This window comes from Thalassophryne amazonica, chromosome 15, assembly GCF_902500255.1.
Source record: "Thalassophryne amazonica chromosome 15, fThaAma1.1, whole genome shotgun sequence".
Taxonomy (NCBI): domain Eukaryota; kingdom Metazoa; phylum Chordata; class Actinopteri; order Batrachoidiformes; family Batrachoididae; genus Thalassophryne; species Thalassophryne amazonica.
In genome coordinates this window covers 84,430,324-84,456,829 of record NC_047117.1, presented here as the reverse complement: position 1 = coordinate 84,456,829, position 26,506 = coordinate 84,430,324, and the positions used below count along the sequence as shown (strand labels likewise).

Genomic DNA, 26,506 nt, shown 5'->3' with positions numbered 1-26,506 from the left:
CACTAATAATAATAATGATAATAACACTACTACTACTACTAATCATCATAATAATAATTCTTATTTTTTAATTATGACCTTTCATTGCAAAGTGGAAACAAATCTCTACAACATAATTTAAATTACATTTCAAAACAACCAGAATGTTAAAGTTATAGGGCATTTCAAATTCCACAAAACTGAGAAAATTTGTTTCTCCTGAAATCCAAGCATTATAATGTAGGTTTATTTGTGTAACATGTTGCAAAATCACAGCTCATTTTAATAAAGAGGACATATTTATCTGGGGAGGAAATTCTATCGTCAATACTGTCTGTTCCTTCATTGCAGTCATGCAGACTACAAGAGGAAGTAGTCTATAAGATTTATTGTAAACCACTGTCACATCTACCAAATGTTAGTCATAGCATCTGATTCCATGAATTTCTTCCCCTCAGAGGTTGAAATTCTAAAATGTTTCCAGACAGCATGAATTTTGATCATATTGACAATATCATATTATAAATCCATTATCTAAATTCTAAGGAATAAAATTATAGCGGTGCCAAAGAAATTATTTTAATGACTTAAATCTTTAAAAAAAAACAGTGGTCCTATACCTTTAATTGCACATTATACAAGAATGTTCTTGAGTAATTAAGTATCACATCCTCTAATTCAACAAGTAGCACTCTAATTCATGACAACAACTTTCAAAATTTGATTAGAGAAGGCTGATGGGGTTCTTTTACCAAAATCTGATGTCATTTCCCCCTTTTGTAAACACTTCTGTGTTTGCGTTGTGCCGTCTTTGCCGTGTCGGAGTCACGTGCACGCTCTAACCTTTGAATTGGGACTTCGTGAAGGCACCAGTTACACTTGCACTCTGTTTTCTCTCCATCCATCTTCCTGCTGCAGACAACCACAGAGACACATCTTCATCTCTGATGACAAACACACAAAAGAATATCTTACGGTGCGCTGCGGCATGCATGAAAATGTTGCAGGCCGAAGACTCAGAATCATTTCTCACTTATACTAAGGATTCGACATGCCTCACTGTTCGTGTAGCGGCAGCTCCAGAGGACGTTTTCTTAGTGGTGAGCTGACAAAATGTGCAGTAAATGTGAAACATGCATTGTAAAGTACATTTCAAGTGTCTACTATGTGCATGTTGCTAATTGTCATTGACTGCACACAACTGGTAGAAAAACAGTTACGTAGACTGTCACATCCGTTACCACTTTCAGTGGTCCTGCTGAGATTTGCCTGTCCCAGAGAATTATGGTTTGTCCATTATTTTTTCACCCCATTGAGAATAAGAAGTCTTTGCGATGGTGAGACCTCAGCAGGACAACAAAAGTGGTAACAATCTCATGGAACTTCCCACAACTAACCATCATAATCAGCTACAAATTAATTATCCTTGTGACAGGACAACTAAAATGTTTGAAATTTTTTGAAATCTTTCATTCAGAAAAATTACTAACAACAAGCTGACAATAAATGAACATACAGGATTGTGGCTCTCCTTTAGGTGGTGCTACTCTAAATTTTGGACCCTCATCTTCCAGTTTTAAAATATCCCCACTTCTGATTCCTGAACAGAAGATAATTGATGATGATTGATCTATCTATGAAGCATGAAGTGTGTGTGTGAGTGCAAGTATGTGACTCGCATATCTCTCTGCCTATTTGTCAGGTGGGCCTCAGCTTTTCGGATATGGCTTGCACATGGCATGATGATGTGCATCCTTTATTATGAAAATTTTGGGAATTAATTTTCAAAACCTTTATTTTGAAAGCTTTATTTTGATTAACATTGTAACATTTGTAATTCCAAGATGGCGTGGCTGATGTTACTGGTAGCAAAGTTAAACAACATCAGATAGTTCATGTTGCTCACACCATTTCACAATAAAACATTTAATGCCAGCATCCCAGCAAATACTTTTACTGTGAAATGTATGCTGTCAGTGTTCCTTGCAACTGAGTTTAACCTGAAACACTAAAGAGATGTTAGCCAACAAATTTCCCACAATTTGTACAACATTTCAGTAAGTGCATAAGTTGAATAAAATCTTATATTTGCTGTGAGTTCAAGTTTAAATAAACTGATTTGCAGTTTCAAATATTCTAAATGTTCTGTATAATTTTGTCTGAGTCTCTTACAATAATCTGTTTCATAGGAATCCTTTTATTTTCCTATAATTGATAATAAAGCTGATTTTTTAAACAGTATGAAATACTATATTCAAATAATATTAATATAATATAAGTACACCTCTTCAAGTTCAAGTTCAAACAGCTTTACTGACACCTAAAAGGGTAATTCATCAATCCACAATTATTACTAGTTGAACATAATAGCAATAAACTTTGAAGCAGTCCATCATCTAAACTGGGTGTTGGCCGCAGCAGGGTCTGTCCGAGCTGAGCTTGAGGGAGGGGGGGTGCTGCAGCCTGTGCCGCGTGGCCTCCCAGAGTGGCAGAGTGGAGGCCTGGATAGCGGGGGGGGGCAGAAACACAAGGGGGTTGGTAGGGGTGGGGGGAGGCGTGCGTCAGTCTCTGTCCGTGTGTGCATAAAGTCTGGAATTGCCTTGACAACAGCAGGCTGTAAGGGATGGCAGATAAGAGGGGAGCTGAATGCTTCACCAAGGCCGTTGAAATCCTTCTGGAGGAAAACAAGTGGGGCATTTTGACCTTTGGTAGCTGATAAGGCTGCCATATTTTGTGTTAGGCAGAAAGATACAGAAATTCCATCTGCAGCTCCTCTGACCGCCAAAATCCAATTTATGAATACTCCCTGGTCTCCAATGTCTTCCTTTGCAAGGCAGATATTTGCTCCAAGATATTTTCCAACTTGTGTTTGAGTTCAAAAGTTAACGCAGTCTGAGACTGTATCACCTTGCCCACTTCATTAATCATGACGGACTGATGTGGGGTTGTGGTTCTGGTAGCAGCTCTCTTGCCAATTTTCCGGTAGGTCAGGGCATCGCATAATCCAGTCAACCTCAGCCCTCCTACCATAAAAGCAAATAAGAAGAAATCTTCGATGTCTTCCATGGAGAGTTGTGCCAAGCACGCAACGCGCCACTTCTTCCGAGGTGTCAAGAACATAGTCCACAGGATAGGTTCCATCTGGGCATGCAGGGGCCCCCATCCCCGATTTCCTTGTTGAAAAAATGGTGTCAATAGCATTGCGAGACCAGCTGATCAATTTCATGGTTATTCCAAATATAGCTTGAAGAATTCACAGTCTGGTGAAGTTGGAATTTTGAAGGTTGGAGTAGAGACAGAAAAACACAGAGGCGAGGAGAGAGGAGGAGATGCGACCGCCCTCACCGAAGTCCCAACCAAATCTTTGTACATCCCACATTCAAACACAGCCTCATACGACCATCCATGAGAAATCTACTTAAGCTCCCAATTTTCAATAGGAATACAAACTTCCTACGGGCACTGCACTAGTTTTTTTTAATAACTTTGGCACGCCAAAGCAAATACAATTAATGAAAAGTACATGCATCATTTCCTACCTTTACCAACTTAAAAGAATTTAGACATGCTATATGAGCGACTTTGTGAAGTCCAACACTAATCTGAACCAGAATGAACCTCGTGGCTCATCACTTTAGAAACTATCCCCCTGACACACAGCAGTTTCTGAGAAATCAATGATCCATCTATTCGCTGAGCTCTCTTAAGTCAGAGCACACTGTCAATAAAACCACATGCTCTATTTGAGGGAAACAATTATTTTTAAGATAAAAGTGCCCTGTTATGTTTGAAAAAAAAAAAAAAACACCAGGAAATTAAATGATATAACAAAGGTTGGAGATTTTTTTTTCTCACCTTCGCTGAACAAACTGAAAAAAAAGTCATGTTCTCATCCGAATGTTTTTGCACACAAATATAAACGAGAGGAAAACGCTACAGGCAGAGGACGACTGAAGGTAGATGGAGAGATGAGCAGGATCCGTCGCTCTGCACAGTTTGAGTCCCGCTCGCTCCCGCACTGCTACAAACACCATCCATATTTAATGAGGACCTCATGTCAGCCTGGGAAAAGAGATGCTGGGAACTCCCGCCGACCTTTCGTCCAACCCCTCCTCCTTCCCTACCACTCAAATTCCCTCCATTCATTTCCTTCTCCTGTATCTTTCTGTTTCATTCACCTGTCATCCTTCCTTGCTTAGAAACCATTGCTGAGTAGCATTTAACATTTGTTTCCTCCTTCTGCTGGAAAAGCTTGCAGGCAGTGCTAACCTCTTAGCTTCAGATTCAAGCGAGAACTTCAATTTATTTCATTTATATAGTGCCAAATCACAACAAAGTTATATTAAGGTGCTTCACACGAGTAAGGTCTAACCTTACCAACCTCTAGAGCAAGCACACAGGCGACAGTGGTAAGGAAAAACTCCCACTGATGATTTGAGGAAGAAACCTCAAGCAGACCAGACTCAAAGGGGTGACCCTCTGCTACCAACACAATAGACAATACAAATATACAGGAAATTTTGAGAGTCCATGCTGGTGTACAGGTTTGCAGAACAAAACACCCACTCCCATCACAGGTTGTAAATTTGATTGGAAAATAATGTTGTGGTTTCTGGACCTTCAGCTGGATGCAATATGACTTTCACCATGGACATTCATGGCATCAACAATGTTACAAACAGGAGGTATTATCAAGGATATTGCTTTAGTTATCGACCTCAGCAGGTTAGCCATCAACTATGCAGATAAAAGCCCTTTGGTGCCTTTCAGGTGGTATCTGGGCTTACACTCCATGACAGGGTAAAAGAACTCCAATATCTGAGAGGGACTCAGAGTAGAGCTGCTGCTTCTTTGCATCAAAAGGAGCCAGCTGAGATGGTTCGGGCATCTGGCAAGGATGCTCCCTGATCATCTCCCTGGAGAGGTCTTTCATGTACATCCAACTGGGAGCACACAAGACTTGCTGGAGGGAATATCTCCCCGCTGGCTTGGGAACACCTTGGGATCCCCCAGGAAGCGTTAGAGGACTTGCCCAAGAATTGGGAAATGTGGACTGAGCTGCCACCCCAACACAGACCTGGATAAGCAACAAAAAATACTGAATGATGGAAAGCAAGCCGGCTTCAGTTTTTATTTGGTCGGATGGACCAAGTAAAAACTGGTCAGATGGTCCATCTTCAGTTATTTGGTCCATCTGGTGTAAACGTGGATAGCACCCATTTAGATCTGGTACTAGTCCCTTAGTATGGTACTCAACAGGTGTCTTAAATCCATGTGAAGTTCTTATGCAGCATTTGTTTTGTATTTTTCAAATACATAACTGCTTCCTTTCTTAAAAACCAGATCGTTTGACCATCAACAAACTGTTGTTGTTTTGTCTGAACGTCTCCTTTACTCTCTGATACTGATTCACATTCACAATCAAACTAATGTACACAATCTTTGGGGTTGTTTTTTTGTTTGTTTGTTTTTATGATGTGTGGGGTACATAGAGTTTGTGGGTGTGTGTGCACATTGTTCAGAGCGCATCAATAATGTATCCAAATAATGCAGCCGCTTCGCTCTACATCAACAACAAACAGGCTCGAACAAAGCACAGAAAACACATGAGACAGCAAAGATGAAAAAGATGAGCAAGGGAAATATGAGCAATTTAAAAAACACACACATACACTTCAAAGAAGGTGGTGGAAGGAGATGATGTAACAATCTGGATTGAAAAATCACATTAAAGAATAAGGAACAAAACAAACTGAGTTAAAAAAAAAAACTCCTCATTGTCTCACACACTCACGCTGATCTTCAACCAATTATCCAAGATTGGGTCACAGGGAGCTGGAGCCTATCCCAGCAGTCATAGGGTCACATATAGACAAACAAACACGACTCACACCTGCACACACACCTACGGAAAGTTTAGTGTCCAATCCACCTAACCTGCATGAGTTTGGAGGTTCTGGATGTGGGAGGAAGGCGGAGCACCCGGAGGGAACCCACACAAACACGGGGAGAACATGCAAACTCCACACAGAAAGGCCAAAGGCGGGAATCGATCTCACGACCTTCTCGCTGTGAGGCAGCAGTGCTAACCACTAAACCACTATGCTGCCCCTCCTCCTCCTCATTGTGTCATTTAAATTTATTAACACATTACTAAACTCTCCTTGTGAGAGGAAAATAAATAAGATAATTAGTGGTGAACTAAAGTCCAGTTTAATAACAGCTTCAAAATTTCACACTTAACTTTGGGTAGCAAAGGAAATAAGGAAACCACAAGATGACAGGATGCATCCTTAAGGACAGTTTGAAGAGCTGTCATATTTTGAAGGACATTAGATCGTGTATGCACAAATGGAGCCATCTGAGATGGATTGGGCATTTCATAAGAATACCAGCCTTTCAAAGATTTTTTTTTTTGGGGGGGGGGGGGGGGGGGGGGGGGTACATCCAAATGGGAGGAGACCTGAAGCATGATGGGGGCTTACATGTCCTGGCAATGCAGGAGGAGCTGGAGGATGTAGCCGTGGCTATAGATGTCTTGGCTACCTTAGCTAACCTGGTGCCACTGCAGACTGTATAAAAAAAAAGAGATAAACCCTCTGTGACATCATAAACAATTTTTATACAATGGTTCTTCTCCTTTTATTCAGTATTAACTTTAAATTTTAAATGGTGTCAAATTGTATTATTATATTTTTAGCATCTTCTTAGTTTTTCTTTTTTTTTTTAACTATTATTCTTGTTCATGTTACTTTGCCAATGTTTATTCCACTTTGTACCCGTTGTTTGATCAACACTCTCAAGGGCCACAGTGGAAATAAGTGTTATATGACATTGTATTTCATACAATGTCATATAAATGGTAAATGGACTGTATTTATATAGCACTTTTCCATCTGCATCAAACACTCAAAGTGCTTTATGATAATGCCTCATATTCACCCCAATGTGAGGGTGCTGCCATACAAGGTACTCACTACACACCAGGAGCAACTACGGTATTAGGGACCTTGCCCAAGGGCCCTTAGTGATTTTCCAGTCAGGCTGGGATTTGAACTGAGGATCCTCTGGTCTCAAGCCCAACGCTTAACCACTAAACCATCACCTCATATATTAATGAGTTTAATAAAATCCAGAGGGTTTGTAAAGAATGGGTTTGGAGATCAAATGGGGAGGTTCTACAAGTCACCATCTTGGACTTGCATCACTGCACCTAGCTCTCAGCCAACCTATGAATGGGTGAAGTGGTGAATACCAGTGGGAGGAATGACGCCCAAACACACCCACCTACCTCATAGGCTGCTTCACAGTAAGACGACCAACTGAATTACATACAGAAAAATAAACCGTGCAAAACCACTCTGTTGCTTATACTTGTAATTAGTTCATTGTGGCCATGTCATTCTTTACATGTGATGATTATACTTAACTGATCCTGAAATAAAAACTACATAGATTTTGTTTGTTACAATTGATCGTAACATATGTACTGAAATTAGGTTTTTGTCAATTACTCTTAAAAAAAACACCAGATAGGCTTATTGTTACTATAGAACTTGAATATAAACTTGAGGTCAAGCAACATTTGGAGCCAAATTTCAAGTCTCTAGGTGCAGTGGTTCTCAAGATATGACATTTTCGTCGATATTTTTGGCTATTTTTGAACCCGATATCTTCACTGGCTCTGTCCATATGGGTTTTTGGAACCAAATGATCCAAAATTTATCCTGCTATGGTTTATTCCATGTATATTTCCATATTCCATGCAAAAATGTATAGATTTCAAAAAATTTTGAAATAACACCCATCCCTAATGAGAGCAGAGGCTCATGTAAGCAAATGTTTATTACATATGTTCTACCATGCTATACATTTACATATAGCACATGATGTGATAACTCTGCAGCTCACCACGGAGGCTCTGAACTTCCAAATACCCGGGGCCACTAACTTGGACCAGGAGGACCAGTAACAAAATTGGTGCTGCTACTGGTCCTGACCAGTAGGCTCCAAAAATATTTCTCTAACCCTGACACTTAATAGATTGTTTCTCTTTCAGATGTGAAGCTGCAGATTGATTTTGGATCAATATGTGATCATGTTGCATCACAGAGAGAAATGAGCCGAGGCCTCGCCTCAGTTATATCTGAAGGTGTGTTTGAAGTGTGAGTGCAGTTTTTACACTGCTAACACACACACACACACACACACACTGTGCTCAGCGTTACTTGGGACAAATATAAAGCATCAGAAGTGGAGCCAAGTCTAAAAATACCTGCATAAATTAATAAATGCTGGTGGAGCAGTTTCAGAACACACCTCACATTCTTCTTTCTGTTCCACGAGGAGCTTCAGGGCTCTATTTGTATTGATGTCTCTTAATGAAATGCACGCATACTATGTGTACGTGCACTTGGTTTAACACAGCACAGGATCACGTTATGTTGCGACAGCTGCAACAAGGAGGCAAACCGAAGCGTGATGCAGCAAAATAACCAGAGCTGCTTACTGTAAAATGCACGCTGTGTTTGTTTGCTTGCAGTGCGGCGTTATTAAAGAATAATTTGATTTACTGTCATGGTGTAATTCATCAAATGCACAAAGAGGTTCAGACAAGAAAATGACTGAATCCTCTGAAAGAAAGTTGCCTGCGTTAGCTGGATTCTGTGAAACACGGAGAGCATCAGTGCAACCATCCTGACAGCGCTGACGGTCTCCTCTGCACAATGCAGCTCACTCAAATGTTGCCTTGATCAAGTGCTCTTCATCTTTTATGCATCTTATTGAATCAGATAATCACAGAAAGAAAAAAAAATCTTTAAACTGTGGTGTTTTGGAATTTCTTGGACAATTTCAATATGAGTTATTGACTTTTTAAAAAAATTTAATTCCTACAATTTCCATGTTTATCTCAGTACATGTATAATTACCATACAAGGAGAGGGGGCTTTTAAATTTTTGCACGAAATGCTAAGAAATATCGATTATTTATTCTGGTGATCAATATTTTTGGTTATAAATATGAATTATATAATCAACAATGCACAACCTATTAAAAATATTACAGGTGTCGGCAATACAGCAGTGGCATCAAAATCAAGATTCAAAGTGTTTATTGTCATACAGTGCACCCGGAAAGGATTCAAAGCATTTCACTTTATCCACATTTCGTTATGTTACAAACTTATTCCAACATGGAGCAAATTCCGTTTTTCCCTCAAAATTCTACCCACAACACCCCATAATGACAACATGAAAAATGTTTTTTTATTATTATTATTTTAGCAAATTTGTTAAAAAAAAAAAAAACAAAACAATGCAAAGCAATCACAGGGTATTCACACCCTTTGCTCAATAATTTGTTGATGTACCTTTGGCAGCAATTACAGCCTGAAGTCTTCTTGAATATGATGCCACAAGCTTGGTGCACCTATCTACCTACCTTGGGCAGTTTTGTCCATTCCTATTTGCAGCACCTCTCAAGCTCCATCAGGTTGGATGGGGAGCGTTGGTGCACAGCCATTTTTAGATCTCTCCAGAGATGTTCAATCAGATTCAGGTCTGGACTCTGGCTGAGAACTTCAGAATGATGTTGTCCTTGTGGGAGGGGACACAGTCTTGGGTGAACAGGGTGTACAGGATGGGGCTGAGGACACATCCCTGTGGGGTGCCAGCATTGGTGATGATGCTGGCTGAAGTCCTATTGCCAATCCTGACAGACTGGGGTCTGCCAGTCAAAAAGTCTAGGGGCCAGTCACAGAAGGTGGGGTGCAGGCCAAGTGTGAGCAGTTTGTGGGGGATGACCTTACTGAAGACCAGCCTGTACTCAACAAAGAGTATCTTGATGTAGGAGTCTTTGTTTTCCAGGTGAGACAGGGAATAGTGGAGTACAGCAGTGATGGTGTCTGAGGTGAACCTGTTAGAAGTGTATCAGTATGCGGCAAAAGTGCACTTTAGAGAATTTCACTTATCTTGACAGGAAAGTTTTTGTCTCTGGATCCTTGGATGTTGAGATCAAGAGACATCTGGGATAAGCTCATGGAGTCATGAGTATGATGACGATACCTTTGCTCACTGAAGATCCAAGTCTTTAGGTTTCTGATGCCTCCCGTCACCCTGTATAGGTGTGAGACTTGGATAGTAAACTGTGACCTCAGTCTTTTTGAAGGATCCTTGGGTGATGCTGGAATGTCTTTGAATCAAACGAGTGGTTACTTTGAGACCCTCAGATGAGGAGCATCACTTGTATTGTAAGGGAACGTCAGCTACAACATCTAGGCAATGTGGTGTATTTTTACTCTGGAAAGGATCCAGCATGCAGGAGCCTCAGTGTTGAGGACTCCAGTGGCTGGAGAAGACCAAGGGGCCACCTACACTTCACCTGGTTGAAGCAGATAGATGCTTTCAAGGGGTAGCGATGGACGAGTTGTCTGCCTGGATGGTTGCCATCCATGACCCAAGACCAAATATGGCCAGTGTGGTCATTAAAATGATGAACCTGACCTTTCCTCATGATGCTGTTTCAGAGCGATGCATCATTTGTGGCTAAAGAAATGTAAAATGTCTCATCTTGTAAGTAAACAAAAAAGATTTGAGTCTTCTGTCAAAGATTCACTCATCTGATTCTACGTGTATTTATGTGGACTTTTCGACAGAAGTGCAAAATCAAACAAAGAACTCAACTTGCTGTTGATCCTTTGATGTACTGAGTGGTGAAGCTCTTTACGTAAAAGAGAGAACAACGAACTAAGCAGGACACTCCAGTGAACAATGAACAGGACAAATCTAAAATGAACCAAATATGATTAAAAAAAAGGCATCATTCCTTTTGGAAGTCACAGAAAAGAGCTCGGTGAGTGCAGAAATAACCTGGAACCTTTAAACAAAGAGGCAAGTGAATGACCAATTTTAAGATTGTGGTTCTTAAAGAACCACATCTATGAAATTGGTAACTTCTATTGTGAGCCAGGACTTCATTTTTGGGGGTGCTGTAATTTTTAAAAGTGTGGAAATGATTGTTGTGCAAAAACTTCAGATATCTGTCTGTCTATCTGAGATAGATGATGACTGGAGGCAGTTTGAAGCAGAAACGAGGTGATAATCGGTGAAACACGGCTAATGTCACATGCGCAGTGAAGGCAGGGCGGACCGATTTTTAGGGGGGGACCATTCGGTCTGCGACACCGGTTATGGTTAGGGGAGGGTTAAAAATCATGAACAAATCTTGACTGTGTCAACAAAATGTGACACATTTAATGATGGTATTACGAAAAAAAAAAAAAACCCCAAAAAGCTGCTCCTGGACTGTGGAATAAGCTCGCTCTACATCTTACTTCAGCCCCCATGTCACCTGTTTTAGTGCAGCAGATAACTGAAACAATTGTGCAAATGGTGATACAAGCACTAAAGTTGGTACAAATACTCTTTAGATATTACTCTTTTGAACAAACCGACTGGCCACTTGAATTTTCAATAAGCGGCCAGGTAGGGGTCAATTGAAGAATTACACAGGGGTCAAAATTAAAAATGCTCAAATCATATTGAAAGCTACACCACATTATTTGTCTGATTGTAAAGATTCCAAAAAGGTATAGTTTGGACTATCTATGACTGAATGATCAGGAGTTATAAAGTCAGGAGTTACAAAGGTCAGTTTCAGTTTGTACAGGGGTCAAAAGTTAAAGTTCCTTCAATTTTGGTAAAAAGTGATGCAAATTGAGCTAATAGGATTAATAAATGGAATAGTTTTGATTGTGTTGAATGTTTGGTCTCCAAAGTAAAGGTCAAACAAGGTCAACGTCCATTGGATTCTTTGACATGTGACATATGTTACCCCGTAACATGATAACTAAGCATGATACATGGTCCAAACTATTCCTTTTTAAAACCCCATTAACTCAGCTAATAATCTGCATCATGTTTTACCAAAATTGGAGCAACTTTAACTTTTGACCCCTGTACAAACTGAAAGTGACCTTTGTCACCATTTTTGCTGTTTTTACCCCATAACTCCAGAACATTCAGTCATAGATAGTCCAAACTATACCTTTTTGGAATCTTTACGATCAGACAAATAATGTGGTGTAGTTTTCAAAATGATTTGAGCATTTATAATTTTGACCCCTGTGTAATTCTTCAATTGACCTCTACCTGGCCGCCTATTGAAAATTCAAGTCGTTTTTTTCAAATGAGTAATGTCTAAGGAGTATTTGTGCCAATTTTGGTGCTTGTATCACCATTTGCATGATTTTGCTCTAAATATTCTCTTAGCTGCTGCACTATTTTTGAAAGACCTTTAAAAATGTATTTTTATTCTTTGGTTTTTAAGCGAGACTGACTGAAGTGTGTTCTTGGGTTCTTGGGTGAGTGTCATATCTTTTCTTTGTTGGGGGAGGTGATGGTCGAGTGGTTAAGGTGTTGGGCTTGAGACCAGAAGATCCTCGGTTCAAATCCCAGCCTGACTGGAAAATCACTAGGGCAAGGTCCTTAATCCCCTACTTGCTCCCGGTGTGTCATGAACACCTTGTATGGCAACACCCTGACATTGGGGTGAATGTGAGGTATTATTGTAAAGCACTTTGAGCCTCATAACATATCTGTTATTCTGAGTCCTTGTCAACCCTTCGCGGACATCAGAAATCTCAGATTGCTCTTGTTTTAGTTATTAAATGAGAACAAAGATCACCTCTGCCAACCAGACAGGTGTGTGGAGATTATAAAGCTTTATGATGTCACAAAGCAAGAATGTTTGAGAAGAGAAAGGCTTTCACAAGAAAAAGCTATCTCACAATGTTGAAGAAAGTTAAAAAGAAATGTTTGAATTATGTCATGGGCAAGAATATTACACTGAAAAAAGAGCATGTCTGAACCAACTTAAAAAAGTGTTGCAATTTGTAAAAACCTGAATGAATTAAGTTGTTTGAACTTAAGTTTGTAAGTTAGAGTTGATTTACTTTTAAACTTAAGTTCAAACAACAACAATGAATTAAGTTGTTTGAACTTAAGTTCGTAAGTTAGAGTTGATTTAATTCAAGTTTTTACAAATTGTAACACTTTTTTAAGTTGGTTCAAACATGCTCTTTTTTCAGTGTAGAAGAAATGCCTGCTTATCTCTGTCATGGTTCACATTTCTATTCTCTTATTTTTGTTTTTTTCTCTATATTATTCTAGTGCTGTGTTTATTTTCTCCTGTGCTTTTAATTTGACATCTCCTTTGCCTTGTGGCTCGACTTCCATTTCATTCGTTTCTGGGTTTCACATGTTTTCTGACTTCCCTGGCTTTTTTTTTTTAACCTATCATTATTTGTCAATTCCTCACCAGTCCGTCTAGCTGCATGACAGCTGTCTCACATTTATCCCGTATGGTTTCTGACTCACTGAGTTTTTCCTTACCACTGTTGCTCTGGGGGTCAGTAAGGTTAGACCTTACCTGTGTGAAGCGCTTTGAGGCAACTCTGTCGTGATTTGGCGCTATATAAATGAAAATAAATTGAAATTGAAAAATTGGACTGAACCTGTTTTAAGGACTGTAAAACTGTGAAGCCATTGCTTCATTATATCATGTTTGGTGCTGTCAAAGAGTGCATTATTTCCCAAAAGAATCATTTATCGTGCTGAATCATTTTTGGTTCAAATTTGCAATAAATCCTGTGTGAGAAAATTGCAGTGGGGGCTTTAAATCAACCTCCCACCCCTCATTTGACCCACATTCGTGCTCACAAGTACATTTAATTTTGTATTTTTATCTGCATGCACTGTTTGAAACGTCACTCCAATTGAACAGAGTTCTACAAATTTCGGATGTTTTCCATTTATTGATGCATTTATTGATGGTGTTTTTCTGTTGGGTTCTAATAAGAAGGTATTATTAAATCCTTACCGAGCAGCTCCTCTAATCTCCGCCTGAGCTCAGTCAGGGCGGACCGTCCTGGAACAACTTCAAAAAGGAGGACAAATCAAGAAACACACAAAATAACAGCGTCCCCTCCCGAAAACAGTCCTCAAAGACCGTCCCTTTAGGAATCCACCGGAGGAGAGCAGCGCAAAAATAATAAGAATAATTTAAAAAAAAAAAAAAAAGAAGAAAAACATCCCACCGGAGAAGCTTCACATTAAGTCCGCGAGGAGCAAGTGAGCGCGCGAGAGACGCGCGAGGCTTAAAGCGATGACAGCTGAGTGTGTGTGCGTGTGTTTGCACACCTGCTTCCCTTTACTGAATCTCGAGGAAGAGCTGGACCTGCATCCACCATAAAATAATAATAATAATGATATAATAACAATAATAAAATACAGATTACATTCTAAAAAATGATATCAAATTATATATTAAAATTATATATATTAAAATTATGATGTTTATATCATTTCATAACTGGAACATTGAAGATCAAACTTCCTTTTGTCCTCAGATGAGAAGTAATGAACTGTGTGCTGCTGCACTGCCGCATTATTCAAAATAAAACTGCACCAAGTCAGTCTGTCATTCATTCATTCATTCATTTTCAGCTGCTTATCCTGATCTGAGGTGGCAGCAGACCAAGCAGCTAGAGGTGGGCGATACCGGGAATTTTGGTATTGATCCGATACCAAGTAAATACAGGCCCAGTATCGCTGATGCCGATACCGATACTTTTTCATATTTAAGCTTCATAGATCTAAAGGATCCAAAAGACCTAGGATAGAATTTCGCCAAACATTGTACGTGACAAAAAAATACTTTATTATCACAATCAACATTTTTGTTTAAAAAATATCACTCAGCACAGCTTAAAACAAAATCTCCTGAGGTAGAGTGCTGACAAACCACAATACAAGGGTCCGCTGCTCCGTGATGTGTGACACAGTGTGACGCAGTGCTGCTCTTACAGACAGAGAGTAGACTTTGATGAATCTGCGTGCACAGCAGTCAGTGCGTGCGGGAGAGAAAAAAAGCTTGAGTATCGATCTTTTTACACAAGGATTGTTCAATATCAATACCAACGTTGGTATTGATATTATCGATATTAGGATCGATCCGCCCACCTCTACAAGCAGCTCACCCCTCACTTCCCTATCTTCAGCCAAATCCTCTCTTTCTGGTTGATCCCGAGGTGTTCCAAAACCATATGGAAATTATAATCCCTCCAGTGTGTCCTGGGTTTTCCCAGGTGCCTCCTCCCAGTTTTTCAATATAAAAAAATGAAAACCACTCACTCATTTTTTTTTCCAATATTCCAACCCAAAACACGCAAAAAGTTAAAATGTTTTTCCATTGCAGATTTTTACCCGAGGCCAAAATATGGTCATCGGGTATTGCGAAGACTTTACGTCCGTCCATCCGTCTCTCTGTCTCTCCGTCTGTCTGTGCTCAGCATAACTCCAGTCCTATTACTGCCAGAGTCTTCAAATTCACAGGGAGCATTCTTGGGAACCTCAACCTGTTATAAGGGATTAAAAGGTCACGTTCTTTCTGCACACTCGTTCATTGATTACATTCTCATACAGCTCAGGGTATTTCAGCATTGTCTTATATTTTTTTCTTCTCAAGCTAAAAAAAAACCTGATATCAAGCACTCATATCTTATTTTAATATTTTTCATTTGAAGCAAGTGGTGTCACCTGGAAGTGACCCTGTTTTTAGGATTTGTTTGTTTTTAAGTGTTTAAAAATGACCCTTTTTTCCCATCATCTATTTGTCCACACTGATTAGATATGAGACAGTCTTTCAGGCGGATTTACATTACTGGCTTTTAAATTATTTATATATATATGAATGTGGCTTGTTAGTTCGGTTTCAAAATCAAAATTCTGCTATAATTTGCTTATTCAAGCCGCTGATCTTCCACGTCGAAAGGAGCCAGTTGAGGTGGCTCGGGCATCTTTTCCGGATGCCCCCTGGACGCCTCGCTGGAGAGGTGTTCCGGGCATGTCCCATCGGGAGGAGGCCCCGGGGAAGACCCAGGCTCTCGGCTGGCTTGGGAACACCTTGGGGTTCCCCCGGAGGAGCTGGGGGAGGTGTGTGTGTGTGGATCGGGAGGTCTGGGCGACTTTGCTTGAGCTGCTGCCCCCGTGACGCGACTCCGGATAAAGCGGAAGAAAATGGATGGATGGATGAATGGATGGATGAGGATGAAAAATGGCACGATTGAAAAATCACACGACTACCGTGAATGTTTAATAGTCTACACATTCACAGTGAAAACAATCTTACTTTTGAACCATTTTTCTATCATGGTTTTAAAGATGCTTTTAAATTAAGGAATAATCCTGTTGTGTCTAATGATTTGCGGATGTTAATGCTGGATTTTACATTTGCAAACTGAGTTTTAAAGAGGAGTTTTACTGGTAAAACAGCTATTTGCGACCAAAATCCAGCATTGACGTCATCAGCAAATCATCAAACAAGGGGATATTCCCATTCTAATCCAATTCTATCATTTGCACAAGCGGGCAGGGCGCCGAGTAATACATCAAATATGAAATGGTCAAATATTTTGCCACCGTCAAATTAATATTTTATGGTCCGAAATCTCACACGATTAACCAATCAGATTTGTGAAACAAATGTAATTGGATTAGAATTAGGGAAAAACCCTGTTGTGTCTCATGATTTGTGGACATTAATGCTAGATTTTATGGCCGGAAATTGAGTTTTACCAGCGATGTGTTAGCGGAGCCGGTAAAACGGCTATTTGCGACCGTAATCCAGCATTAACATCCACAAATCATAAGACACAACAGGGTTATTCCCTAATTCTAATCCAATTACACTGTTTGCATGGTTTCTTTTTCTGTAAGTCGGTCAGCGAAGCTTACCATAGCAACAGTGTAGTCGCTCCAGCGCCATTATTGACATCTGCATAGCAAAGCGGTCAGGGCGCAGAGTCTTCTTCTTCTTCTTTGTCTTTCGGCTGTTCCCGTTAGGGGTCGCCACAGCAGATCAATCGTTTCCATCTCACCCTGTCCTCTGTATCTTCCTCTGTCACACCAACCACCTGCATGTCCTCTCTCAGCACATTCATGAACCTCCTCTTTGGCCTCCCTCTTCTCCTCCTGCCTGGTGGCTCCATCCTCAGCATCCTTCTCCCTATATACCCTGGGTCCCTCCTCTGCACATGTCCAAACCATCTCAATCTCGCCTCTCTGACTTTGTCTCCAAACCGTCCCACCTGAGCTGTCCCTCTGATATGTTCATTCCTAATCTTGTCCATTCTTGTCACTCCCAAAGAGAATCTCAGCATCTTCAGCTCTGCCACCTCCAGCTCTGCCTCCTGTCTTTTTGTTAGTGCCACTGTCTCTAAACCATACAACATAGCTGGTCTCACTACTGTTTTGTAAACTTTCCCCTTCACTCTTGCTGATATTCTTCGGTCACAAATCACTCCTGCCACCTTTCTCCACCCACTCCACCCTGCCTGCACTCTCTTCTTCACCTCTCTACCACACTCTCCATTACTTTGAACAGTTGACCCCAAATATTTAAACTCATCTACTTTCACCACTTCTACTCCTTGTAACTGCACTATTCCACTTGGCTCCCTCTCATTCACACACATGTACTCAGTCTTGCTTCTACTGACTTTCATTCCCCTTCTCACCAAAGCATATCTCCACTTCTCCAGACTAGACTCAACTTGCTCTCTACTCTCACTACAGATCACAATGTCATCTGCAAACATCATAGTCCATGGGGACTCCTGTCTGATCTCATCCGTCAACCTGTCCATCACCACTGCAAACAAGAAAGGACTCAGAGCTGATCCTTGGTGTAATCCCACCTCCACCTTGAATGAGTCTGTCATTCCGACTGCGCAGCGCAGAGTAATACATCAAATCTGAAATGGCTGAATGTTTTGCCACTGTCAAATCAATATTTTATGGTCGGAAATCTCACACGATTAACCAATCAGATTTGCGGAATAAATGTAATTGGATTAGAATGTCTTTTCAACAGAAAAACACTGACTGGGAGTGAAAAGTGGGCGGTGTAGACACGCCCCTTTACATTAATTGGCCTGGACATTCTAAGACAAATAAATAAATAAATAAAAATAAAACAAGAACAAAAAACAATTATTGTCTATTCTATGTTACATCATTTAAGTTAAAGGACAAATACAAAATGGATTGTGAGTGCTTGTTATCCATTTTGATTTAAGTAAGAAATTTGAAACTAATCATCTGTTTGTTTGTTTTTTATTATTTGTTTGTTTTTAAGCAAATATCAAAAAAATTAGGTTTTTTTTTTTTTTTTTTTTCTGTTTTTAACTTTTAGCCACTGATTCTACCATAATTCATCCACTGGCAAACTAGACCAAAAGTGACTGGAGGTGCTGCAGGCAGGTTTCACTATGAGAACTGCCTACTACAGACAGATTTACCCTATTGTTTATATTTCTTAAAAATGAATTAAAAATGAAGTCAGTGAAATATTATATATTTGTCTCCTGACTTGTCTACAGAAAACTGTGTAAAAGAGTTGATTTAGTTGTTATACAATTCTAACGAGAGTACAGACTGATGCATTCCATTGTGTTTTTATTCAGTTTATTTCATGTTGTAGATATTTGTTTTCGCTGTGAGTTTAAAGGACATAATATTCATCTCATCTTCAACTGCTTATCTGGGATTGGATCGCGAGGAAGCATAATGTTTATTTTAATATCAAGAAGCATGGGTTCTTTTAAAATGTAAAAGTCATAAAGACTTGAGGATTTTGCTTGTTGTCTGTTGCCATCTACTGGCCTCAATACTTTACTGAAGTATTAAAAGATAGAAAATTGTGAAAAATGTTAAATGTAATGATACAGGTTTATGCAACAGGTGGCGCTACACAGTGCTTGTGCACCTTATGACATCATAATGAAGATCAAAGACCAGAGATGGGCAACTGGAGGTGCAGAGGCTGACTGTGGTTGTTGCCTATAATGTCACATATTTTGGATTATTTTTATGTGTATGTGAATTTGACACCTATGCCCCCCCACCCACACACAAACAAACAGATTTAATTGTGCTGTTAATATTTTTTTTTTATGTATTTTGCAGGTGTAAAATATAAAACTGTGTGTATACCCTGTAACATTCTGTTTATATTAAAATAAAATGGACATTAAGGACATTTGGACAAAATGAACATTTCTGGGTGATTTTGGTTGTCATTGCAAAACTCTTGCATGTAAATCTTTGATGCCCCAACAACTTTTTTTTTTCTTTTTTTTTATGATTGGAAAACCGGCTGTAATGATTTTTGCCGTTGTAACCTCACATAAATGTCTTGGTAACAAAAATGAAAGTTTTACATTTGTGTTTTAATGTTCTTCAGCAGAAGGTGAGAGTTTGACTTAAAAATGCTTAAGTTCTGTCAAAAGTTAAGTTACCAAAACAATCAGAGTATCAAACTGCTATATTTACAGGTGTCACGGGTTGTTTTCATGTCATACTTGTGGTGCTGAGATGTAAATCAACTGAGGGTTAAACCTGCGTTTACTCATTTGGCCACAAGGTGTCAGTGCTCAACAAGTGGTCATCCACCAACAGACATGGAGTTTACTTTGTCTTGATGAATAAAATCATTAAAAAAGCACAAGTGCGCCCTCTGCAGGACATCCACAAACATTTCAATTTAACAGAGATTAAGAGAGAAGGCTGTTCTGTTCTTGTCTTTACCCCCTGCTTTGTTTTTGGTTTGATTTCTGTCTTTGTTTCTTATCCACAGAATTATTAAGAGTTGTGAGGTTTCTTTTTTGTTTTTCTTGCTTGTTAATTTTTACATTTAGAGTGTGGGCATATTACAAAGAAAGACAGAAAATAGTTGGATTTTTATCCAATATGATTTGTGGAGAATATAATTTAAAAGATAAAACCATTTGAAAATGATAAATAAACTCAAATTACATGCATAGTGTCAAGATATTTGTCTGTCTGTTTGTCTGTTAGCAAGATTACATCAAAACTACTCCACAAATTTTGGCACAATTTTTACCACATAGATATTAGGCCATGGAAGAACGCCACTGAATTTTTGAGGTGATCTGGATCCATATTCTGAATCAGGATTTCAATTTGTATGCTTTGCTTTGTCGGATTTTGAGGTTTATGACCACCAATAACCAGCAAAAATCTATTTAAGCATAAAAATTCAAAAAGAAAAAATAATATAGCACCTTCAACTGCACCACAGACTAAAACAGTTAAATGTGGTATATTAAACATTAGGTCTCTCTCTTCTAAGTCCCTGATAGTAAATGATATAATAATTGATCAACATATTGATTTATTCTGCCTTACAGAAACCTGGTTACAGCAGGATGAATATGTTAGTTTAAATGAGTCAACACCCCCGAGTCACACTAACTGCCAGAATGCTCGTAGCACGGGCCGAGGCGGAGGATTAGCAGCAATCTTGCATTCCAGCTTATTAATTAATCAAAAACCCAGACAGAGCTTTAATTAATTTGAAAGCTTGACTCTTAGTCTTGTCCATCCAAATTGGAAGTCCCAAAAACCAGTTTTATTTGTTGTTATCTATCGTCCTCCTGGTCGTTACTGTGAGTTTCTCTGTGAATTTTCAGACCTTTTGTCTGACTTAGTGCTTAGCTCAGATAAGATAATTATAGTGAGCGATTTTAACATCCACACAGATGCTGAGAATGACATCCTCAACACTGCATTTAATCTATTATTAGACTCAATTGGCTTTGCTCAAAATGTAAATGAGTCCACCCACCACTTTAATCATATCTTAGATCTTGTTCTGACTTATGGTATGGAAATTGAAGACTTAACAGTATTCCCTGAAAACTCCCTTCTGTCTGATCATTTCTTAATAACATTTACATTTACTCTGATGGACTACCCAGCAGTGGGGAATAAGTTTCATTACACTAGAAGTCTTTCAGAAAGCGCTGTAACTAGGTTTAAGGATATGATTCCTTCTTTATGTTCTCTAATGCCATATACCAACACAGTGCAGAGTAGCTACCTAAACTCTGTAAGTGAGATAGAGTATCTTGTCAATAGTTTTACATCCTCATTGAAGACAACTTTGGATGCTGTAGCTCCTCTGAAAAAGAGAGCTTTAAATCAGAAGTGCCTGACTCCGTGGTATAACTCACAAACTCGCAGCTTAAAGCAGATAACCCGTACGTTGGAGAGGAAATGGCATCTCACTAATTTAGAAGATCTTCACTTAGCCTGGAAAAAGAGTCTGTTGCTCTATAAAAAAGCCCTCCGTAAAGCTAGGACATCTTACTACTCATCACTAATTGAAGAAAATAAGAACAACCCCAGGTTTCTTTTCGGCACTGTAGCCAGGCTGACAAAGAGTCAGAGCTCTATTGAGCCGAGTATTCCTTTAACTTTAACTAGTAATGACTTCATGACTTTCTTTGCTAATAAAATTTTAACTATTAGAGAAAAAATTACTCATAACCATCCCAAAGACGTATCGTTATCTTTGGCTGCTTTCAGTGATGCCGGTATTACTCTTTCTCTCAGATTGTTCTGTCTAAGTTATTTTCATTAGTTACTTCATCCAAACCATCAACATGTCTATTAGACCCCATTCCTACCAGGCTGTTCAAGGAAGCCCTACCATTATTTAATGCTTCGATCTTAAATATGATCAATCTATCTTTATTAGTTGGCTATGTACCACAGGCTTTTAAGGTGGCAGTAATTAAACCATTACTTAAAAAGCCATCACTTTACCCAGCTATCTTAGCTAATTATAGGCCAATCTGCAACCTTCCTTTTCTCTCAAAAAGTCTTGAAAGGGTAGTTGTAAAACAGCTAACTGATCATCTGCAGAGGAATGGTCTATTTGAAGCGTTTCAGTCAGGTTTTAGAATTCATCATAGTACAGAAACAGCATTAGTGAAGGTTACAAATGATCTTCTTATGGCCTCAGACAGTGGACTCATCTCTGTGCTTGTTCTGTTAGACCTCAGTGCTGCTTTTGATACTGTTGACCATAAAATTTTATTACAGAGATTAGAGCATGCCATAGGTATTAAAGGCACTGCGCTGCGGTGGTTTGAATCATATTTATCTAATAGATTACAATTTGTTCATGTAAATGGGGAATCTTCTTCACAGACTAAGGTTAATTATGGAGTTCCACAAGGTTCTGTGCTAGGACCAATTTTATTCACTTTATACATGCTTCCCTTAGGTAGTATTATTAGACGGCATTGCGTAAATTTTCATTGTTACGCAGATGATACCCAGCTTTATCTATCCATGAAGCCAGAGGACACACACCAATTAGCTAAACTGCAGGATTGTCTTACAGACATAAAGACATGGATGACCTCTAATTTCCTGCTTTTAAACTCAGATAAAACTGAAGTTATTGTACTTGGCCCCACAAATCATAGAAACATGGTGTCTAACCAGATCCTTACTCTGGATGGCATTACCCTGACCTCTAGTAATACTGTGAGAAATCTTGGAGTCATTTTTGATCAGGATATGTCATTCAAAGCGCATATTAAACAAATATGTAGGACTGCTTTTTTGCATTTACGCAATAGCTCTAAAATTAGAAAGGTCTTGTCTCAGAGTGATGCTGAAAAACTAATTCATGCATTTATTTCCTCTAGGCTGGACTATTGTAATTCATTATTATCAGGTTGTCCTAAAAGTTCCCTGAAAAGCCTTCAGTTAATTCAAAATGCTGCAGCTAGAGTACTAACGGGGACTAGAAGGAGACAGCATATCTCACCCATATTGGCCTCTCTTCATTGGCTTCCTGTTAATTCTAGAATAGAATTTAAAATTCTTCTTCTTACTTATAAGGTTTTGAATAATCAGGTCCCATCTTATCTTAGGGACCTCATAGTACCATATCACCCCAATAGAGCGCTTCGCTCTCAGACTGCAGGCTTACTTGTAGTTCCTAGGGTTTGTAAGAGTAGAATGGGAGGCAGAGCCTTCAGCTTTCAGGCTCCTCTCCTGTGGAACCAGCTCCCAATTCGGATCAGGGAGACAGACACCCTCTCTACTTTTAAGATTAGGCTTAAAACTTTCCTTTTTGCTAAAGCTTATAGTTAGGGCTGGATCAGGTGACCCTGAACCATCCCTTAGTTATGCTGCTATAGACTTAGACTGCTGGGAGGTTCCCATGATGCACTGAGTGTTTCTTTCTCTTTTTGCTCTGTATGCACCACTCTGCATTTAATCATTAGTGATTGATCTCTGCTCCCCTCCACAACATGTCTTTTTCTTGGTTCTCTCCCTCAGCCCCAACCAGTCCCAGCAGAAGACTGCCCCTCCCTGAGCCTGGTTCTGCTGGAGGTTTCTTCCTGTTAAAAGGGAGTTTTTCCTTCCCACTGTCGCCAAGTGCTTGCTCACAGGGGGTCGTTTTGACCGTTGGGGTTTTTACGTAATTATTGTATGGCCTTGCCTTACAATATAAAGCGCCTTGGGGCAACTATTTGTTGCGATTTGGCGCTATATAAATAAAATTGATGATGATGATGATGTCAAAACTACTTAACAGATTTTCAACAAATGTTCACCACACATTGATGCTAGGTCTTGGAAGACTCCATTAAATTTTGGATGTGATCTGGTTCAAGATCTGGATTTTGGATCAGGATTTCACTTTGTAGACTTTTAAGGATTGCATCAAAACTGCTTCATGGATACGACATCACAATGTAAAACCAAGATCAGGAAGACACTATTTTGTTTCAGCTTGTGAATTAATTATCAGATTGCAACATCTTGGTCAGTCAGACCATTCTGTATCAATATGTAATTATTGCATTGTGTTGTGAAATCTGGAAAGTCCTGGTCACGATGTGAATAACATATCTGTTATTTTGAGTCCTTGTCAACCCTTGGCGGAAGTCAGAAATCTCAGATTGCTCTTGTTTTAGTTATTAAATGAGAACAAAGATCACTTACCACTGCCAACCAGACAGGTGTGTGGAGATTATAAAGCTTTATGATGTCATCAAGGATGAATGTTTGAGAAGAGAAAGGCTTTCACAAGAAAAAGCTATCTCACAATGTTGAAGAAAGTTAAAAAGAAATGTTTGAATTATGTCATGGGTAAGAATATTACACTGAAAAAAGAGCATGTCTGAACCAACTTAAAAAAGTGTTGCAATTTGTAAAAACCTGAATGAATTAAGTTGTTTGAACTTAAGTTTGTAAGTTAGAGTTGATTTACTTTCAAACTTAAGTTCAAACAACAACAATGAATTAAGTTGTTTGAACTTAAGTTTGTAAGTTAGAGTTGATTTAATTCAAGTTTTTACAAATTGTAACACTTTTTTAAGTTGGTTCAAACATGCTCTTTTTTCAGTGTAGAAGAAATGCCTGCTTATCTCTGTCATGGTTCACATTTCTATTCTCTTATTTTTGTTTTTTTCTCTATTTTATTCTAGTGCTGTGTTTATTTTCTCCTGTGCTTTTAATTTGACATCTCCTTTGCCTTGTGGCTCGACTTCCATTTCATTCGTTTCTGGGTTTCACATGTTTTCTGACTTGCCTGGCTTTTTTTTAAACCTTTCATTATTTGTCAATTCCTCACCAGTCTGTCTAGCTGCATGCCAGCTGTCTCACATTTATCCCGTGTGGTTTCTGACTCACACCACCCTTTTGTTTCCTGAGGTTAGCCTGCTGCTTCCTGGTTTATTCACCTGGTATGTTTGGCTATTGTGTGTCGACCCTCTGATTTTCCCCTCGATAATTCCTCTGCTGCTCTGCTCCCCTCAACGGCACATTGCATGATGGACTGTTTTCATGCATACCCGACTTTCACCAGTTCAACCTGCCGATCGCTTCACCTGTTGCAATCTGGACAAGACTGTGGTACAGACCTTTGCTGTTGTGTTTTCTCACAAAAACACCTGAACCAGTGTTCAATAAACCAGCTTTTTTTTAACACTCTGTTGTTCTCTGCTTTGGGGTCCTCTGTCAAGCTGTTCAAATTTTACAATATTAAAGAAACACAAAAAAATGTTTGTTTGTTTTTTTAATGACAAAAGTAAGGAATGATGGAGAAGAGCACAAAATTAAACCTATCTCACAATCCTAACAAAAGATGAAATTATTCAGGTTCAATTTATTCAGCTTATATAGCACCAAATCCCAAAAAAGCTGCCTCAAGCTACTACACACAAGTAAGGTCTAACCTTACTAACCCCAAGAGCAAGCACACAGGTGACAGTGGTAAGGAAAAACTCCCTCTGATGATATTGAGGAAGAAACCTCAAGCAGACCAGACTCAAAGAAAGGGGCGACCGAAATTGCAATATTATTGGAAAGTTAAAGAAGGCCAAGAAAAGATGTTTCCACAATGTCAATGAGAAATAAAAACATATAATAATAAGGAGCAAGACATCAAATTGTGACGTTAACAAAAGTTAAAAACAGAAAAATGGTTGATAGAATAAACTAAAAAAATAATAAAGATTTTGTCAAAGCAAAACTTCACAATAGAACAATAAAATAAAATTTACTGAAACATAATGTGGACATTAGCAGTTAATGGGTATCAAGGCAAATGTTAGAAAAAATATTTTGATCATGACAAGAATGATAAAGAAGAGATCAAAAGAAACATATCTCCATCCATCAGTTTTATGAACACGTTTATTCCAGTGAAGGGTCACAGGGTTGTTGGAGCCAATCCCAGCTAACAGGTGGTTCCACTGAAGACAGGCTGCCAGTCTCACAACGAGACAGACAAAACTCTCTCACACCTACAGTCAATTTAGAGTCACCAATTCATCAAACCTTAAGAAGTGAGAGGAAAAGGGAGGACCAGGAGGGAACCCACATAGGCCAAAGGAGAACATACAAACTCCACACAGAAAGGGCCAGGACGGAATCAAACCTAGTGCTTAACACTGTTCTCTACGAATATATAGCTCACAATCTTAAAAAAATAAAAATAAAAGGAAGTTTTTGATGATGTAATAAGGGAGGTATAGTCAAAAGAAAGAAGAAATTGCCAAAACAGAACATCATTTATTTCACATTGTCAAAGGAAGCTCACACAGAAAAATCCAACCATCCATTTTCTAAATAAAAGACTAATTTAAGTGTTAAAAAAAATAAAATAAAAGGAAAAGTCTGATGACATCATAATGCAAAATGTTAGAAATGAAAAGAAAATGTATTTCATGATCTGTAAAAAGAAATGAAAGACAGTTTCAATGATGTCATAAGGGAAGTATGTTACAAAAATGGTCAAAACAGAATCTATCTCACAATGTTATAGGAAAGAAAAAAAAAGGAAGATTTTGAGGTTATAAAATAAGATTGCTGGAGATCAAAGGAAAACCAATCTAACAGTGGTGAAGAAAGATAAAAGTCTGATGACATCATAAGACAAGAATGTTAGAAGAAGAGAACAAAGCACAATGTATCAGACAGTAGAAAACATAAAAAGACAAACTGAGGCAAAATCAAATCTCCACCACAACTTAATCAAATCTTTCTGACAGCTGGACGATCTCAAAAATCAAAGTCCATTCACTTGTAAATTGAATTGTGCAGCGCACAGGGAGGCAGAAAAAGACAGGAAGGC

The 26,506-nt window shown here is 39.0% G+C and overlaps 1 protein-coding gene across 1 annotated transcript in view; it reads right to left on the bottom strand.

Annotated features, from left to right (window-relative positions):
* The window catches only part of LOC117526562 (FERM and PDZ domain-containing protein 1), a 101,644-nt gene extending 87,648 nt beyond the window's left edge, over nucleotides 1-13,996 (bottom strand). Inside the window, exons 1-2 of the mRNA XM_034188626.1 lie at nucleotides 13,859-13,996; nucleotides 823-923 (exon numbers count right to left, since the gene is read on the bottom strand). The gene's annotated coding sequence lies outside the window, so the exon portion shown is untranslated. The remainder of the gene's footprint in view (nucleotides 1-822; nucleotides 924-13,858) is intronic.
* Between the last annotated feature and the right edge of the window lie 12,510 nt (nucleotides 13,997-26,506).